At 52.6% G+C, this 20,674-nt stretch overlaps 1 protein-coding gene across 1 annotated transcript in view; it reads right to left on the reverse strand.

Moving 5' to 3' along the window:
• LOC123997333 (protein capicua homolog) overlaps positions 1-20,674 on the reverse strand; it is a 72,889-nt gene that overhangs the window by 49,685 nt on the left and 2,530 nt on the right.

The raw sequence follows: 20,674 nt of genomic DNA on the forward strand, positions 1-20,674 counted from the left end.
CTCTCTCTCTCTCCTCTTTCTCCCTCCAACACCCACCCTGACTCCCACCTGGCATCACATATAGGGTCACGCCACACTCTCTCTCTCTCTCTCTTTCTCCCTCCAACACCCACCCTGACTCCCACTCTCACCTGGCATCACATATAGGGTCACGCCACACTCTCTCTCTCTCTCCTCTTTCTCCCTCCAACACCCACCCTGACTCCCACTCTCACCTGGCATCACATATAGGGGCACGCCACACTCTCTCTCTCTCTCCTCTTTCTCCCTCCAACACCCACCCTGACTCCCACCTGGCATCACATATAGGGTCACGCCACAGTTTCTCTCTCTCTCCTCTTTCTCCCTCCAACACCCACCCTGACTCCCACCTGGCATCACATATAGGGTCACGCCACAGTTTCTCTCTCTCTCCTCTTTCTCCCTCCAACACCCACCCTGACTCCCACCTGGCATCACATATAGGGTCACGCCACAGTTTCTCTCTCTCGCCTCTTTCTCCCTCCAACACCCACCCTGACTCCCACCTGGCATCACATATAGGGTCACGCCACAGTTTCTCTCTCTCTCTCTTTCTCCCTCCAACACCCACCCTGACTCCCACCTGGCATCACATATAGGGTCACGCCACAGTTTCTCTCTCTCTCCTCTTTCTCCCTCCAACACCCACCCTGACTCCCACCTGGCATCACATATAGGGGCACGCCACAGTCTCTCTCTCTCTCCTCTTTCTCCCTCCAACACCCACCCTGACTCCCACCTGGCATCACATATAGGGGCACGCCACAGTTTCTCTCTCTCGCCTCTTTCTCCCTCCAACACCCACCCTGACTCCCACCTGGCATCACATATAGGGTCACGCCACAGTCTCTCTCTCTCTCCTCTTTCTCCCTCCAACACCCACCCTGACTCCCACCTGGCATCACATATAGGGTCACGCCACAGTCTCTCTCTCTCTCCTCTTTCTCCCTCCAACACCCACCCTGACTCCCACCTGGCATCACATATAGGGTCACGCCACAGTTTCTCTCTCTCTCCTCTTTCTCCCTCCAACACCCACCCTGACTCCCACCTGGCATCACATATAGGGTCACGCCACAGTCTCTCTCTCTCCTCTTTCTCCCTCCAACACCCACCCTGACTCCCACCTGGCATCACATATAGGGTCACGCCACACTCTCTCTCTCTCTCTCTTTCTCCCTCCAACACCCACCCTGACTCCCACCTCCCACCTGGCATCACATATAGGGTCACGCCACAGTTTCTCTCTCTCTCCTCTTTCTCCCTCCAACACCCACCCTGACTCCCACCTGGCATCACATATAGGGTCACGCACAGCCACTCTCTCTCTCTCTCTCTTTTCTCCCTCCAACACCCACCCTGACTCCCACTCTCACCTGGCATCACATATAGGGTCACGCCACAGTTCTCTCTCTCTCTCTTTCTCCCTCCAACACCCACCCTGACTCCCACCTGGCATCACATATAGGGTCACGCCACACTCTCTCTCTCTCTCCTCTTTCTCCCTCCAACACCCACCCTGACTCCCACCTGGCATCACATATAGGGTCACGCCACAGTTTCTCTCTCTCTCCTCTTTCTCCCTCCAACACCCACCCTGACTCCCACCTGGCATCACATATAGGGTCACGCCACAGTTTCTCTCTCTCTCTCCTCTTTCTCCCTCCAACACCCACCCTGACTCCCACCTGGCATCACATATAGGGTCACGCCACAGTTTCTCTCTCTCTCCTCTTTCTCCCTCCAACACCCACCCTGACTCCCACCTGGCATCACATATAGGGTCACGCCACAGTTTCTCTCTCTCTCCTCTTTCTCCCTCCAACACCCACCCTGACTCCCACCTGGCATCACATATAGGGTCACGCCACAGTTTCTCTCTCTCGCCTCTTTCTCCCTCCAACACCCACCCTGACTCCCACCTGGCATCACATATAGGGTCACGCCACAGTCTCTCTCTCTCCTCTTTCTCCCTCCAACACCCACCCTGACTCCCACTCTCACCTGGCATCACATATAGGGTCACGCCACAGTCTCTCTCTCTCTCCCTTTCTCCCTCCAACACCCACCCTGACTCCCACTCTCACCTGGCATCACATATAGGGTCACGCCACAGTTTCTCTCTCTCTCTCTCCTCTTTCTCCCTCCAACACCCACCCTGACTCCCACCTGGCATCACATATAGGGTCACGCCACAGTCTCTCTCTCTCTCTCTCTTTCTCCCTCCAACACCCACCCTGACTCCCACCTGGCATCACATATAGGGTCACGCCACAGTCTCTCTCTCTCTCCCTTTCTCCCTCCAACACCCACCCTGACTCCCACCTGGCATCACATATAGGGTCACGCCACAGTTTCTCTCTCTCTCCTCTTTCTCCCTCCAACACCCACCCTGACTCCCACCTGGCATCACATATAGGGTCACGCCACAGTTTCTCTCTCTCTCCTCTTTCTCCCTCCAACACCCACCCTGACTCCCACCTGGCATCACATATAGGGTCACGCCACAGTTTCTCTCTCTCTCCTCTTTCTCCCTCCAACACCCACCCTGACTCCCACCTGGCATCACATATAGGGTCACGCCACAGTTTCTCTCTCTCGCCTCTTTCTCCCTCCAACACCCACCCTGACTCCCACCTGGCATCACATATAGGGTCACGCCACACTCTCTCTCTCTCCTCTTTCTCCCTCCAACACCCACCCTGACTCCCACCTGGCATCACATGACTCCCACCTGGCATCACATATAGCCACAGTTTCTCTCTCTCTCCTCTTTCTCCCTCCAACACCCACCCTGACTCCCACCTGGCATCACATATAGGGTCACGCCACAGTTTCTCTCTCTCTCCTCTTTCTCCCTCCAACACCCACCCTGACTCCCACCTGGCATCACATATAGGGTCACGCCACAGTTTCTCTCTCTCGCCTCTTTCTCCCTCCAACACCCACCCTGACTCCCACCTGGCATCACATATAGGGTCACGCCACAGTCTCTCTCTCTCTCCCTTTTCTCCCTCCAACACCCACCCTGACTCCCACTCTGGCATCACATATAGGGTCACGCCACAGTCTCTCTCTCTCCTCTTTCTCCCTCCAACACCCACCCTGACTCCCACTCTGGCATCACATATAGGGTCACGCCACAGTTTCTCTCTCTCGCCTCTTTCTCCCTCCAACACCCACCCTGACTCCCACCTGGCATCACATATAGGGTCACACCACAGTCTCTCTCTCGCCCCTTTCTCCCTCCAACACCCACCCTGACTCCCACCTGGCATCACATATAGGGTCACGCCACAGTTTCTCTCTCTCTCCTCTTTCTCCCTCCAACACCCACCCTGACTCCCACCTGGCATCACATATAGGGTCACGCCACAGTTTCTCTCTCTCTCCTCTTTCTCCCTCCAACACCCACCCTGACTCCCACCTGGCATCACATATAGGGTCACGCCACAGTTTCTCTCTCTCACCTCTTTCTCCCTCCAACACCCACCCTGACTCCCACCTGGCATCACATATAGGGTCACGCCACAGTTTCTCTCTCTCGCCTCTTTCTCCCTCCAACACCCACCCTGACTCCCACCTGGCATCACATATAGGGGCACGCCACACTCTCTCTCTCTCCTCTTTCTCCCTCCAACACCCACCCTGACTCCCACCTGGCATCACATATAGGGTCACGCCACAGTTTCTCTCTCTCGCCTCTTTCTCCCTCCAACACCCACCCTGACTCCCACCTGGCATCACATATAGGGTCACGCCACAGTTTCTCTCTCTCGCCTCTTTCTCCCTCCAACACCCACCCTGACTCCCACCTGGCATCACATATAGGGTCACGCCACAGTTTCTCTCTCTCTCCTCTTTCTCCCTCCAACACCCACCCTGACTCCCACCTGGCATCACATATAGGGTCACGCCACAGTTTCTCTCTCTCTCTCTCTTTCTCCCTCCAACACCCACCCTGACTCCCACTCTCACCTGGCATCACATATAGGGTCACGCCACAGTTTCTCTCTCTCGCCTCTTTCTCCCTCCAACACCCACCCTGACTCCCACCTGGCATCACATATAGGGTCACGCCACACTCTCTCTCTCTCCTCTTTCTCCCTCCAACACCCACCCTGACTCCCACTATCACCTGGCATCACATATAGGGTCACGCCACAGTTTCTCTCTCTCGCCTCTTTCTCCCTCCAACACCCACCCTGACTCCCACCTGGCATCACATATAGGGTCACGCCACAGTTTCTCTCTCTCGCCTCTTTCTCCCTCCAACACCCACCCTGACTCCCACCTGGCATCACATATAGGGTCACACCACAGTCTCTCTCTCGCCCCTTTCTCCCTCCAACACCCACCCTGACTCCCACCTGGCATCACATATAGGGTCACGCCACAGTTTCTCTCTCTCTCCTCCTTCTCCCGCCAACACCCACCCTGACTCCCACCTGGCATCACATATAGGGTCACGCCACAGTTTCTCTCTCTCTCCTCTTTCTCCCGCCAACACCCACCCTGACTCCCACCTGGCATCACATATAGGGTCACGCCACAGTTTCTCTCTCTCGCCTCTTTCTCCCTCCAACACTCACCCTGACTCCCACCTGGCATCACATATAGGGTCACGCCACAGTTTCTCTCTCTCGCTCTCTTTCTCCCTCCAACACCCACCCTCATCCTCTTTCTCCCTCCAACACCCACCCTGACTCCCACCTGGCATCACATATAGGGTCACGCCACACTCTCTCTCTCTCTTTCTCCCTCCAACACCCACCCTGACTCCCACCTGGCATCACATATAGGGTCACGCCACAGTTTCTCTCTCTCTCCTCCTTCTCCCTCCAACACCCACCCTGACTCCCACCTGGCATCACATATAGGGTCACGCCACAGTTTCTCTCTCTCGCCTCTTTCTCCCTCCAACACTCACCCTGACTCCCACCTGGCATCACATATAGGGTCACGCCACAGTTTCTCTCTCTCACCTCTTTCTCCCTCCAACACCCACCCTGACTCCCACCTGGCATCACATATAGGGGCACGCCACACTCTCTCTCTCTCCTCTTTCTCCCTCCAACACTCACCCTGACTCCCACCTGGGCATCACATATAGGGTCACGCCACAGTTTCTCTCTCTCGCCTCTTTCTCCCTCCAACACCCACCCTGACTCCCACCTGGCATCACATATAGGGTCACGCCACACTCTCTCTCTCTCCTCTTTCTCACTCCAACACCCACCCTGACTCCCACTATCACCTGGCATCACATATAGGGTCACGCCACAGTTTCTCTCTCTCGCCTCTTTCTCCCTCCAACACCCACCCTGACTCCCACCTGGCATCACATATAGGGTCACGCCACAGTTTCTCTCTCTCTCCCACCTGCCTCTTTCTCCCTCCAACACCCACCCTGACTCCCACCTGGCATCACATATAGGGTCACGCCACAGTTTCTCTCTCTCGCCTCTTTCTCCCTCCAACACCCACCCTGACTCCCACCTGGCATCACATATAGGGGCACGCCACAGTCTCTCTCTCTCTCTCTCTCCCTCCAACACTCTCTCTCTCTCGCCTCTTTCTCCCTCCAACACTCACCCTGACTCCCACCTGGCATCACATATAGGGTCACGCCACACTCTCTCTCTCGCCTCTTTCTCCCTCCAACACCCACCCTGACTCCCACCTGGCATCACATATAGGGTCACGCCACAGTTTCTCTCTCTCGCCTCTTTCTCCCTCCAACACCCACCCTGACTCCCACCTGGCATCACATATAGGGTCACGCCACAGTTTCTCTCTCTCGCCTCTTTCTCCCTCCAACACCCACCCTGACTCCCACCTGGCATCACATATAGGGTCACGCCACAGTCTCTCTCTCTCCCCTTTCTCCCTCCAACACCCACCCTGACTCCCACTCCCACCTGGCATCACATATAGGGTCACGCCACAGTCTCTCTCTCGCACCTTTCTCCCTCCAACACCCACCCTGACTCCCACTCCCACCTGGCATCACATATAGGGTCACGCCACAGTCTCTCTCTCGCCCCTTTCTCCCTCCAACACCCACCCTGACTCCCACTCTCACCTGGCATCACATATAGGGGCACACCACAGTCTCTCTCTCTCTCTCCTCTTTCTCCCTCCAACACCCACCCTGACTCCCACTCTCACCTGGCATCACATATAGGGGCACGCCACACTCTCTCTCTCTCTCCTCTTTCTCCCTCCAACACCCACCCTGACTCCCACTCTCACCTGGCATCACATATAGGGTCACGCCACACTCTCTCTCTCTCTCCTCTTTCTCCCTCCAACACCCACCCTGACTCCCACTCCCACCTGGCATCACATATAGGGGCATGCCACACTCTCTCTCTCTCTCCTCTTTCTCCCTCCAACACCCACCCTGACTCCCACCTGGCATCACATATAGGGTCACGCCACAGTTTCTCTCTCTCTCCTCTTTCTCCCTCCAACACCCACCCTGACTCCCACCTGGCATCACATATAGGGTCACGCCACAGTTTCTCTCTCTCGCCTCTTTCTCCCTCCAACACTCACCCTGACTCCCACCTGGCATCACATATAGGGTCACGCCACAGTTTCTCTCTCTCGCCTCTTTCTCCCTCCAACACCCACCCTGACTCCCACCTGGCATCACATATAGGGTCACGCCACAGTTTCTCTCTCTCGCCTCTTTCTCCCTCCAACACCCACCCTGACTCCCACCTGGCATCACATATAGGGTCACGCCACAGTCTCTCTCTCGCCCCTTTCTCCCTCCAACACCCACCCTGACTCCCACCTGGCATCACATATAGGGTCACGCCACAGTCTCTCTCTCGCCCCTTTCTCCCTCCAACACCCACCCTGACTCCCACTCCCACCTGGCATCACATATAGGGTCACGCCACAGTCTCTCTCTCGCCCCTTTCTCCCTCCAACACCCACCCTGACTCCCACTCCCACCTGGCATCACATATAGGGTCACGCCACAGTTTCTCTCTCTCGCCTCTTTCTCCCTCCAACACCCACCCTGACTCCCACCTGGCATCACATATAGGGTCACACCACAGTCTCTCTCTCGCCCCTTTCTCCCTCCAACACCCACCCTGACTCCCACCTGGCATCACATATAGGGTCACGCCACAGTTTCTCTCTCTCTCCTCCTTCTCCCTCCAACACCCACCCTGACTCCCACTCTCCCTCCAACACCCACCCTGACTCCCACCTGGCATCACATATAGGGTCACGCCACAGTTTCTCTCTCTCTCCTCTTTCTCCCGCCAACACCCACCCTGACTCCCACCTGGCATCACATATAGGGTCACGCCACAGTTTCTCTCTCTCGCCTCTTTCTCCCTCCAACACTCACCCTGACTCCCACCTGGCATCACATATAGGGTCACGCCACAGTTTCTCTCTCTCGCCTCTTTCTCCCTCCAACACCCACCCTGACTCCCACCTGGCATCACATATAGGGGCACGCCACACTCTCTCTCTCTCTCTCTTTCTCCCTCCAACACCCACCCTGACTCCCACCTGGCATCACATATAGGGTCACGCCACAGTTTCTCTCTCTCTCCTCCTTCTCCCTCCAACACCCACCCTGACTCCCACCTGGCATCACATATAGGGTCACGCCACAGTTTCTCTCTCTCTCTCTCTTTCTCCCTCCAACACCCACCCTGACTCCCACCTGGCATCACATATAGGGTCACGCCACAGTTTCTCTCTCTCGCCTCTTTCTCCCTCCAACACTCACCCTGACTCCCACCTGGCATCACATATAGGGTCACGCCACAGTTTCTCTCTCTCGCCTCTTTCTCCCTCCAACACCCACCCTGACTCCCACCTGGCATCACATATAGGGTCACGCCACACTCTCTCTCTCTCCTCTTTCTCCCTCCAACACCCACCCTGACTCCCACCTGGCATCACATATAGGGTCACGCCACAGTTTCTCTCTCTCTCCTCCTTCTCCCGCCAACACCCACCCTGACTCCCACCTGGCATCACATATAGGGTCACGCCACAGTTTCTCTCTCTCGCCTCTTTCTCCCTCCAACACCCACCCTGACTCCCACCTGGCATCACATATAGGGTCACGCCACAGTTTCTCTCTCTCGCCTCTTTCTCCCTCCAACACTCACCCTGACTCCCACCTGGCATCACATATAGGGTCACGCCACAGTTTCTCTCTCTCGCCTCTTTCTCCCTCCAACACCCACCCTGACTCCCACCTGGCATCACATATAGGGGCACGCCACACTCTCTCTCTCTCCTCTTTCTCCCTCCAACACCCACCCTGACTCCCACCTGGCATCACATATAGGGTCACGCCACAGTTTCTCTCTCTCTCCTCCTTCTCCCGCCAACACCCACCCTGACTCCCACCTGGCATCACATATAGGGTCACGCCACAGTTTCTCTCTCTCGCCTCTTTCTCCCTCCAACACTCACCCTGACTCCCACCTGGCATCACATATAGGGTCACGCCACAGTTTCTCTCTCTCTCCTCCTTCTCCCGCCAACACCCACCCTGACTCCCACCTGGCATCACATATAGGGTCACGCCACAGTTTCTCTCTCTCTCCTCTTTCTCCCGCCAACACCCACCCTGACTCCCACCTGGCATCACATATAGGGTCACGCCACAGTTTCTCTCTCTCGCCTCTTTCTCCCTCCAACACTCACCCTGACTCCCACCTGGCATCACATATAGGGTCACGCCACAGTTTCTCTCTCTCGCCTCTTTCTCCCTCCAACACCCACCCTGACTCCCACCTGGCATCACATATAGGGGCACGCCACACTCTCTCTCTCTCCTCTTTCTCCCTCCAACACCCACCCTGACTCCCACCTGGCATCACATATAGGGTCACGCCACAGTTTCTCTCTCTCTCCTCCTTCTCCCTCCAACACCCACCCTGACTCCCACCTGGCATCACATATAGGGTCACGCCACAGTTTCTCTCTCTCGCCTCTTTCTCCCTCCAACACCCACCCTGACTCCCACCTGGCATCACATATAGGGTCACGCCACAGTTTCTCTCTCTCGCCTCTTTCTCCCTCCAACACCCACCCTGACTCCCACCTGGCATCACATATAGGGGCACGCCACACTCTCTCTCTCTCCTCTTTCTCCCTCCAACACCCACCCTGACTCCCACTCTCACCTGGCATCACATATAGGGTCACGCCACAGTTTCTCTCTCTCGCCTCTTTCTCCCTCCAACACCCACCCTGACTCCCACCTGGCATCACATATAGGGTCACGCCACACTCTCTCTCTCTCCTCTTTCTCCCTCCAACACCACCCTGACTCCCACTCTCACCTGGCATCACATATAGGGTCACGCCACAGTTTCTCTCTCTCGCCTCTTTCTCCCTCCAACACCCACCCTGACTCCCACCTGGCATCACATATAGGGTCACGCCACAGTCTGTCTCTCTCTCTTTCTCCCTCCAACACCCACCCTGACTCCCACCTGGCATCACATATAGGGGCACGCCACAGTCTCTCTCTCTCTCTCTCTCTCTCTCTCTCTCTCTCTCTCTCTCTCTCTCTCTCTCTCTCTCTCTCTCTCTCTCTCTCTCTCGCCTCTTTCTCCCTCCAACACTCACCCTGACTCCCACCTGGCATCACATATAGGGGCACGCCACACTCTCTCTCTCGCCTCTTTCTCCCTCCAACACCCACCCTGACTCCCACCTGGCATCACATATAGGGTCACGCCACAGTTTCTCTCTCTCGCCTCTTTCTCCCTCCAACACCCACCCTGACTCCCACCTGGCATCACATATAGGGTCACGCCACAGTTTCTCTCTCTCGCCTCTTTCTCCCTCCAACACCCACCCTGACTCCCACCTGGCATCACATATAGGGTCACGCCACAGTCTCTCTCTCGCCCCTTTCTCCCTCCAACACCCACCCTGACTCCCACTCCCACCTGGCATCACATATAGGGTCACGCCACAGTCTCTCTCTCGCACCTTTCTCCCTCCAACACCCACCCTGACTCCCACTCCCACCTGGCATCACATATAGGGTCACGCCACAGTCTCTCTCTCGCCCCTTTCTCCCTCCAACACCCACCCTGACTCCCACTCTCACCTGGCATCACATATAGGGGCACACCACAGTCTCTCTCTCTCTCTCCTCTTTCTCCCTCCAACACCCACCCTGACTCCCACTCTCACCTGGCATCACATATAGGGCCACGCCACACTCTCTCTCTCTCTCCTCTTTCTCCCTCCAACACCCACCCTGACTCCCACTCTCACCTGGCATCACATATAGGGTCACGCCACACTCTCTCTCTCCTCTTTCTCCCTCCAACACCCACCCTGACTCCCACTCCCACCTGGCATCACATATAGGGGCACGCCACACTCTCTCTCTCTCTCCCTCCAACACCCACCCTGACTCCCACCTGGCATCACATATAGGGTCACGCCACAGTTTCTCTCTCTCTCCTCTTTCTCCCTCCAACACCCACCCTGACTCCCACCTGGCATCACATATAGGGTCACGCCACAGTTTCTCTCTCTCGCCTCTTTCTCCCTCCAACACCCACCCTGACTCCCACCTGGCATCACATATAGGGTCACGCCACAGTTTCTCTCTCTCGCCTCTTTCTCCCTCCAACACCCACCCTGACTCCCACCTGGCATCACATATAGGGTCACGCCACAGTCTCTCTCTCGCCCCTTTCTCCCTCCAACACCCACCCTGACTCCCACTCCCACCTGGCATCACATATAGGGTCACGCCACAGTCTCTCTCTCGCCCCTTTCTCCCTCCAACACCCACCCTGACTCCCACTCCCACCTGGCATCACATATAGGGTCACGCCACAGTCTCTCTCTCGCCCCTTTCTCCCTCCAACACCCACCCTGACTCCCACTCCCACCTGGCATCACATATAGGGTCACGCCACAGTTTCTCTCTCTCGCCTCTTTCTCCCTCCAACACCCACCCTGACTCCCACCTGGCATCACATATAGGGTCACACCACAGTCTCTCTCTCGCCCCTTTCTCCCTCCAACACCCACCCTGACTCCCACCTGGCCTCACATATAGGGGCACACCACAGTCTCTCTCTCTCGCCCCTTTCTCCCTCCAACACCCACCCTGACTTCCACTCCCACCTGGCATCACATATAGGGGCATGCCACACTCTCTCCCTCTCTCGCCTCTTTCTCCCACTCCCCAAATCCATCTCTCCCCCTCTCTCTCCTTCCTCCTACTAGTCATTTGCTCTATCCCAATTATAACTCGATTTGCCACCCTCCACAGTAACAGTCATGTTGGACACAGGTCCCCATGTCACTTGTGGAGACCAATGGACCCCTGAACGCACCACAGCACACACCACTCTCCGCCTGGCCTCTGTGTCTTCCCTAGAGACAGAACGTTATGATGTCATCTATTCGTGAGTAATCAAATCATGGAATTCAGCTTCTGTAAAAACGCAGAACTAGTGTGCGTCACATCAACCTGAAGCTTTCCTGAGACCATAAGCTGTGTGTGTTTCAGTGTGTGATCCAGCCTGCCCAGACAAATCATGGACATGGGTACAAGAGATGCTCAGTGTTCTTCGGTACACACATATCCACCATCGACAGTCGAGCTCTTTGTCGTCTGTTATTTACAGACACAGGACACATGCGTACTAACACTGAGCATTACCCTGTTCAAGAGCACAGTACTTCTCCTGTTCCCACTCCCTAGCCACTGATCTAGGATCAACTCAACATTGCCAAATCCTAACCTTAACCATTATAGGGGGGAACACACCAAACTGACACCAGATCAGCGTCTAGGTGCACCATCCTCCCCTGTCCCTGTTCTGTGGCTGAGATGTAATGTGTGTGTTTGTCCACCTGGAGGCAGTATGAGCCAGCAGATAAAGCACCAGCAGACGGACAGAGCCATGCCTGACAACCTGGGAAAACATTTGAGCAGGAGAGAGAAGAAGAGAGATGTTCGACCTCCCTAAAATTAAAACTCCTCTCCTAAAGTAAAGCTAAGTCTAACTTAGGTCGGAGAGCACCTGTACTTCAGAGGAACATTAAAAATGCACTTTTTAGACCCCCCCCCCCAAAAATAGATATGTTTTATGAAGTACAATAGTGACGCATAAGCCTGCCCTTGTGTATTTGACTATATATACACGGTAATATAACTATCACGATATGAATGAGTGTTAGTCTAACCAGATGTGTGGTAGTCTGTTGCCATGGTCTGGGAGCCAGTGCGGGGCTTTAAGTGTTACGTAAAGGAGGAGGGGGGGGGGGTTGTTATTCCCGGATATCTGTATCCGGGTAGACCAGGATGGCGAGAGGGAGAGGAGGAGAATGCAGTGCTATGGAGCGAAGGGTTAACATGGAGAATGGGCACTTTTTGTGGTTTGGGAAAGGCAGAGCGAGACAGAGAAAGGAGAGGGGAAGAGACGAGTCTCCAGTTGCTTTTCCTGTGTTGTGTATGGTGTGTGTGTATAAGTGAGTGCCCTGTGTTGTGTGTGTGTGCGTGTGTGCGTGTGCGTGTGCGTGTGCGTGTGTGTGTGTGTGTGTGTGTGTGTGTGTGTGTGTGTGTGTGTGTGTGTGTGTGTATAAGTGAGTGCCCTGTGTTGTGTGTGTGTATAAGTGAGTTCCCTGTGTTGGGTGTGTGTATAAGTGAGTGCCCTGTGTTGTGTGTGTGTGTGTGTGTGTATATAAGTGAGTGCCCTGTGTTGGGTGTGTGTATAAGTGCACAAGTGAGTGCCCTGTGTTGGGTGTGTGTATAAGTGCACAAGTGAGTGCCCTGTGTTGGGTGTGTGTGTATAAGTGAGTGCCCTGTGTTGTGTATGGTGTGTGTGTATAAGTGAGTGGTGAGTGCCCTGTGTGTGTGTGTGTGTGTGTGTGTGTGTGTGTGTGTGTGTGTGTGTGTGTGTGTGTGTGTGTGTGTGTGTGTGTGTGTGTGTGTGTGTGTGTGTGTGTGTGTGTGTGTGTGTGTGTGTGTGTGTGTGTATAAGTGAGTGCCCTGTGTTGGGTGTGTGTGTATAAGTGAGTGCCCTGTGTTGGGTGTGTGTGTATAAGTGAGTGCCCTGTCTTGTGTGTGTGTGTGTGTGTGTGTGTGTGTGTGTGTGTGTGTGTGTGTGTGTGTGTGTGTGTGTGTGTGTGTGTGTGTGTGTGTGTGTGTGTGTGTGTGTGTGTGTGTGTGTGTGTGTGTGTGTGTGTGTGTGTGTGTGTGTAAGAGAGTGCCTTGTGTTGGGTGTGTATAAGTGCATAAGTGAGTGCCCTGTGTTGGGTGTGTGTGTATAAGTGAGTACTCTGTTTTAGGTGTGTGTGTGTGTATAAGTGAGTGCCCTGTGTTGGGTGTGTGTGTATAAGTGAGTACTCTGTTTTAGGTGTGTGTGTGTGTATAAGTGAGTGCCCTGTCTTGGGTGTGTGTGTGTGTGTGTGTGTATAAGAGAGTGCCCTGTGTTGGGTGTGTGTGTATAAGTGAGTACTCTGTTTTAGGTGTGTGTGTGTGTGTGTGTATAAGTGAGTGCCCTGTGTTGGGTGTGTGTGTATAAGTGAGTACTCTGTTTTAGGTGTGTGTGTGTGTATAAGTGAGTGCCCTGTCTTGGGTGTGTGTGTGTGTGTGTGTGTGTGTATAAGAGAGTGCCCTGTGTTGGGTGTGTGTGTATAAGTGAGTACTCTGTTTTAGGTGTGTGTGTGTGTGTGTGTATAAGTGAGTGCCCTGTCTTGGGTGTGTGTGTGTGTGTGTGTGTATAAGAGAGTGCCCTTTGTTGGGTGTGTGTGTATATAAGTGAGTGCCCTGTGTTGGGCGTGTGTGTATAAGTGAGTGCCCTGTGTTGGGTGTGTGTGTATATAAGTGAGTGCCCTGTGTTGGGCGTGTGTGTATATAAGTGAGTGCCCTGTGTTGGGTGTGTGTGTATAAGTGAGTGCCCTATGTTGGGTGTGTGTGTATAAGTGAGTGCCCTGTGTTGGGTGTGTGTGTATAAGTGAGTGCCCTATGTTGGGTGTGTGTGTATAAGTGAGTGCCCTGTGTTGGGTGTGTTTGTGTGCCCAGATTTGGGTGTCTGTGTCTGCCAGCCTGCTGTTGGGTAGGTGTGTGTGAAGGCACTAAGCCCAGTCAGGCTGGCCGTGAAGCACTGACTATCCAGATTTCAACTCATAATCACAGAGAAAGCTGGAGTTTCCATTTGGCTCTGAGAAACTAACAGGGTCCACTAACTAACACAGGGCTGAGAAGTTAGTTCTAATAGACTCTGTATGAAGCACGCACCAACCACACGCACAGTCCCAACCTCACTACAAAAGGTTCATTCATGCTACATACAGTAGATTTGTATTCCAGAAAGTAACAGCATAACCTTGTTTGACCGGGCCTGGCCAGAACTAGGCTACTGCTGTAGGTGGTCACTTTAAAGGTGGAGCACATAGCCTAACTAGAATAAGAAGTGAAACTGTTTATTTGAATTATTTAGAGAACAGTCAGATTCTGAAATCAAAATGTTAGAGTAGGCGTGTCAAAATGGGAATGTAATGTTGAGGCCTACGTTGTTTATCAGAGTACTATTTATGCTTCCATGATGTTCCATATGATGTAAAGCAAATTGTCCTTAGCAGGTAAAAGAGACTGAGAAAAACACAGTTGCCATGACTTTGTGTGATGTGTAATTCTGGCTGGGTTCTGTGGTAACATTAACAGTACAAACTTGGAAATAAAGATTTGACCCCGAGCACGTCAACGTCAACTACAAATCAATTTAGAGAGCTACATCCCAATTCTCGTCTCGCGTTCATGTTCAAATGTTAACTAAAATGTCAGAGATGAACCGAAAGAGGCAGGACTATGTCTTTCCACTTCCACTGACTGCGAAGGGAAGGGGAACTGCGTAGCGCCAGCATCTATTTGTACTGCATGTTGTGTGTGCACATTGGTGTATGGGAGTGTTTGCTTTGTTGCCATGGCAACAGACATTTGGCACGTACACATAATTTCCGGTGTTTGATGATTGATGCGTGGTTGCGCGTACACACACACACACACACACACACACACGACTTACAACGCATCATGCACATATGACATACTTTTCCCTTTCATCCTCTCTCCCTCCATCTCATCCTTTTCTCATTTAGTCTCTCAATGGTTCTATCAATTTTACAGCACTACCCCCTGCTCTGACATTGACCCTCTTACTCCCTTTATAAAATGAACTTTGAGTTACAAACACACACGCACAGTCCCTGAATCCAGAGTTCCGTCTGAGTCTGAGCGTGGTTACATTTCCCAGCTCCATCCCTCAGCTCACCAAACCGAGTGGCAGGGCTACTGTTAGGCTGAAACACAAATCCCAGACTGTGGCTTTAGTGTGTGACGATAATAAACATGAATAAATGGAACATTGTATTGGATGGGTGGAAGGAGGAGTGGAAATAGGGGAAGGAAGCTGCAGAAAACTCATCCTTCTGACTCACTTCTTCAACAGAGTTCAATCTAATTTACCTGACTCACTCCTCCTCCTCCCTTCTCTCTCACATATCACCTCTAGCCAAAGCTGGAGTTCTACCAACTAACTCAATTGTACAGCCATTCTGTCACGGTCGTTGTATGGAGGAGACCAAGGCGCAGAGTGGTAAGCGTACATACTTCTTTAATTAAAGAAAGAACACTGAACAAACTATCAAAACGAACCGTGAAGCTAATATGCGTAGTGTAGACAGGCAACTAAACATATACCAAGAACCTACAAACTACCCAAGGAATATGGCTACCTAAATATGGTCCCCAATCAGAGACAACGATGAACAGCTGCCTCTAATTGAGAACCAATCTAGGCAGCCATAGACATATAGACCTAGACTTACAAAAACCCCTAGACAAACAAAATCCCCTAGACAATACAAAAACTAAACAAACCACCCACCCTCGTCACACCCTGACCTAACCAAAATAATAAAGAAAACAAAGATAACTAAGGTCAGGGCATGACACATTCAGTAGATAATGGAAGGGAGGGGCGGCTGGAATCATCTTATAAGTGACCTGCCCAGTGTGAAAGTATGTGATGTTATAAAATATATATATATATTTACTTGGCCACTTCTAAAATGTGCAGTTTTGTCAATTGGCATGCTGACTGCAGGAATGGCCACCAGAGCTGTTGCCTGAGAATTTAATGTAAATTTCTCTACCATAAGCCGCCTCGTTTTAGAGAATTTAGCAGTACGTCCAACCGGCCTCACAACTACAGACCACGTATAACCATGCCAGCCCAGGAACTCCACATCCAGCTTCTTTACCTGGGGGATCATCTGAGACCAGCCACCCAGACAGCTGATGATAATGAGGAGTATTTCTGTCTCTAATAAAGCCCTTTTGTGGGAAAAACTAATTCTAATTGGCTGGGCCTGGTTCCTCTATAGCTGGACCCCTCGCCAGTCATTTGAAATTGTCGCGACTTCCGCCGAAGTCGGCTCCTTTCCTTGTTCGGGCGGCGTTCGGCGATCGACGTCACTGGCTTTCGGCGGGCAGGGTGTATATCGATGACATTCTGATATACTCCGCTACACGCACCGAGCATGTGTCCTTGGTGCACAAGGTACTTGGACGAGCATGACCTGTATGTCAAGGCTGAGAAATGCCTGTTCTTTCAGCAGGCTGTCTCCTTCCCAGGGTATCGCATTTCCACATCAGGGGTGGAGATGGAGAGTGACCGCATTGCAGCCATGCGTAATTGGCCAATGCTTTTTAGGGTTTGCCAATTACTACCGGGGTTTTGGCCAGGTGGCTGCTCCCATTACCTCACTGCTGAAGGGGGGTCCTGTACGGTTGCAGTGGTCGGCTGAGGCAGACAGGGCTTTTGGGCAGCTAAGAGCTCTGTTTACTTCGGCTCCCGTGCCCATCCGGATCCCTCTTTGGCATTTATAGTGGAGGTGGACGCTTCAGAGGCTGGGATAGGAGCAGTGCTCTCACAGCGCTCGGGTACGCCACCGAAACTCTGCCCCTGTGCTTTCTTCTCAAAGAAGCCCAGCCCAGCTAACTATGATGTGGGGGACCGGGAGTTGTTGGCTGTGGTTAAAGCGTTGAAGACATGGAGACATTGGCTTGAGGGGGCTAAACACCCGTTCCTCATCTGGACTGACCACCGCAACCTGGAGTACACTTCCGGGCAGCGAGGAGACTGAATCCTCGTCAGGCAAGGTGTTCTTTACCCGTTTTGTGTTTACCCTATCCAACAGATCAGGTTCCCAGAATAAGAAGGCAGACGCACTGTCCCGGCTGTATGACACAGAGGAGCGGCCCATGGATCAGACTCCCATACTCCCGGCCTCCTGCCTGGTAGCGCCGGTCGTTTGAGAGCTGGATGCGGACATTGAGCAGGCGTTGTGTACAGAGGCCGCTCCCCTCCTGTGTCCCGTTGGGTGTACAGTATGTACGTTTCGTCTCCTGTCCGTGACCAGTTGATCTATTGGGCCCACACGTCTCCCTCCTCTGGTCATCCGGGGATCGGTCGGACTGTGCGCTGTCTGACTGGGAAGTACTGGTGGCCCACCTTGGCAAAGGACGTGAGGGTTTATGTTTCCTCCAGCTCGGTGTGTGCCCAGTGTAAGCCTCCGAGACACCTGCCCAGAGGTAAGCTACACCCCTTACCTGTTCCACAACGACCTTGGTCACATCTGTCAGTGGATTTCCTAACAGATCTTGATATTTCACAGGGAGACACTATGATCCTGGTCGTTGTGGATCGTTTTTCTAAGTCCTGTCGCCTCCTCCCTCTGGCCGGTCTTCCTACGGCTCTACAGACTGCGGAAGCCCTGTTTACTCACGTCTTTTGGCACTACAGGGTGCCTGAGGATATAGTGTCGGATCGGGGTCCCCAATTAACGTTGAGAGTTTGGAAGGTGTTCATGGAACGCCTGGGGTCTCGATCAGCCTTACCTCAGGTTATCACCCAGAGAGTAACGGGCAGGTAGAGAGTCAACCAGGATATGGGCAGGTTTCTGCGGTCATATTGCCAGGACCGGCCGGGGGAGTAGGCGGCGTTCGTGCCCTGGGCCGAGATGGCACAGAACTCACTTCGCCACTCCTCCACTAACCTCTCCCCCTTTCAGTGCGTATTGGGGTACCAGCCGGTTCTGGCGCTGTGGCATCAGGGTCAGCCCGAGACTCCTGCGGTGGACGACTGTTTTAGGTGTGTGGAGGAGATATGGGAGGCTGCCCGTGTACACCTCCATCCAGCGAGCCACACGTCGCCAGAAAGTCCGCGTGGACCGTCACCGCAGTGAGATCCTGGTGTTCGTATCGGGGGGCCGGGTCTGGCTCTCGACCCGTAACCTGCCCCTCCGCCTGCCCTGCCGGAAGCTGGGACCGCAGTTTGTGGCGTCGGGCCTTCAGTACCTAATGGAGTGGGAGGGGTATGGTCCGGAGGAGAGGTGATGGGTTCCAGTTGCATGTTTTGGATCCTGAACTGCTGCGGATCGCCCTGCGCCTCGCCCTCCGGGTCGTCCCCAAGGCCGGCTGTCAAGTCTCCTCTCCTTGTTCAGGCGGCGTTCGGCGATCGACGTCACCGGCTTTCTAGCCATCGCCGCTCCATTTGCCATATGTCCATTTGTTTTGTCTTGTCCCATACACACCTGGTTTTCATCCCCTAATCAATCTACATGTATTTAGCCCTCTGTTTGCCATCATGTCTTTGTGTGTAATTGTTTATTGTTATGTGGTTTGTCAGTGGTATTACATTTTGTTATTTCCGTGGTTTTGGCACTTTTATGTTTTTATTGTGCTATCAATTAGGAATGTAATTAAAGTGCGCCTGTTTGCTACTCTCTGCTCTCCTGCACCTGACTTCGCCTCCGCTACACACGCTTAACAGAAATCCATAGATTAGGGCCTAATTTATTTATTTCAATTGACTGATTTCCTTATATGAACTGTAACTCAGTAAAGTATTTGAAGTTATTCCATGTTGCGTTTCTGTTTCTGTTCAGTGTATATAATGTCACTTTTATCTGCAACATGATAGGCTATTCGTTGTGTGTGTGTAGCAGTATTGTAGAGGCCTGTTCGTATGTGTAATTTACACTCAAAGCTCATCGTAACTACGCAGGGAGGTACACACCTCCCTAGTTTCTCTATGCACAAACAAGAACTCACACCCTCTTTCTCTCAAGAGAGAGAAAACACCCACATACACTTGTCTCGCAAAGACAGACAAATAGCTAGACCTACAACACATACAATCACACTGAATACAACAGGCCATCTAAATGACATACCATTGCTCCAGCGCAGATGGAGAAATGTTGATTCACTGTTTATTGATCACACACACACACACACACACACACACACACACACACACACACACACACACACACACACACACACACACACACACACACACACACACACACACACACACACACACACACACACACACACACACACACAGAGAGAGAGAGAGAGAGAGAGAGAGAGAGAGAGAGAGAGAGAGAAAAAGATAGCCCACACAGGCGCTTGAAGCACACAGGATTCTTTACACACCCACATGCACTCTGGCACTGTAACGTGCGCATGCAAACACACACAACTATAAAATGGACGAGCCCAACGCAACTCTCTCAAATATAACTCCCAGACCTTATTTTACCCCTCCATACTATACAACATGACACAGAGACAAACGCTCACACAACGCGTCATTGAAGTGGCGTGAGTAGATAATATCCTTTGGGGAAAGGCAGCTAACCAAACCATCCCTCTGTCTCTTTAGACAGACCCCCCCCCCCCCAGTTCTCCTGTAGGATTACCTCCTGTCAATAATGTCCTATTGTTCATTACAGAAACTGACACACACACCGGAATGGTAGAATTGACCGTACTGGTGCAGTGGTAGCCTACATACCGTATCCTAATTGGGACTGTACCCCTAATTACAGTCAGACGGCACTGCAGAGATGGGACTGAGAGGATGTCAGTAGCATTCTCTCAAAGACAAAACATCAAATGATATTCATCCTCCCATCCTCTCTTTCAGAGGCTTCCCCACTCTCTATCTAAATCCAGTCTCAAACAATGATGACACACACACACCCAGCGAGAGATGGGGGAAACGGTCCGTATGTGGCCTACATTACATACAGTATATCCTGTATTTTATACCCATTTAAACTGAGCTGAATTCCCTACTCTGACCCCTGGGTCAGTGCTTTCTGAGATCCTTGGGATGTCCCTAAACTAAACCTAATCCCTACTGTTACCCTAATCTAAAGTATTTTAAAATGCCAACTTCAATGGGGTAGGGAGGTCCCAAGGAGCAAGGATAGCACGGACCGTAAGCCCTGCTGAACAGACCAGACATCCCAGTACCCTCCCTTCACTAAATGTCACTAAATTCATTCTGTTTAACGAGAAATGACCTGCCCAGAAGTCAATCCCTGTTCCGTAAATGTGAATTTGGTGGAAAATGAAACTAAGTAACCATTTTTCATGCTGCTGTTGCTGCTAAAACAAACCGTGCGTTCACGTTTCAAAAGCTCTTCCATTTCATGATGCCAACCTAGGTCCTCGCCTGGAGTTAAACACAATAATCAAAGCCTAGTAGTCACATTAAATAATCAGAACATTATAATCATAGCATCTCTCACCCCC

The sequence above is a fragment of the Oncorhynchus gorbuscha genome, linkage group LG15 (assembly GCF_021184085.1).
Source record: "Oncorhynchus gorbuscha isolate QuinsamMale2020 ecotype Even-year linkage group LG15, OgorEven_v1.0, whole genome shotgun sequence".
NCBI lineage: Eukaryota > Metazoa > Chordata > Actinopteri > Salmoniformes > Salmonidae > Oncorhynchus > Oncorhynchus gorbuscha.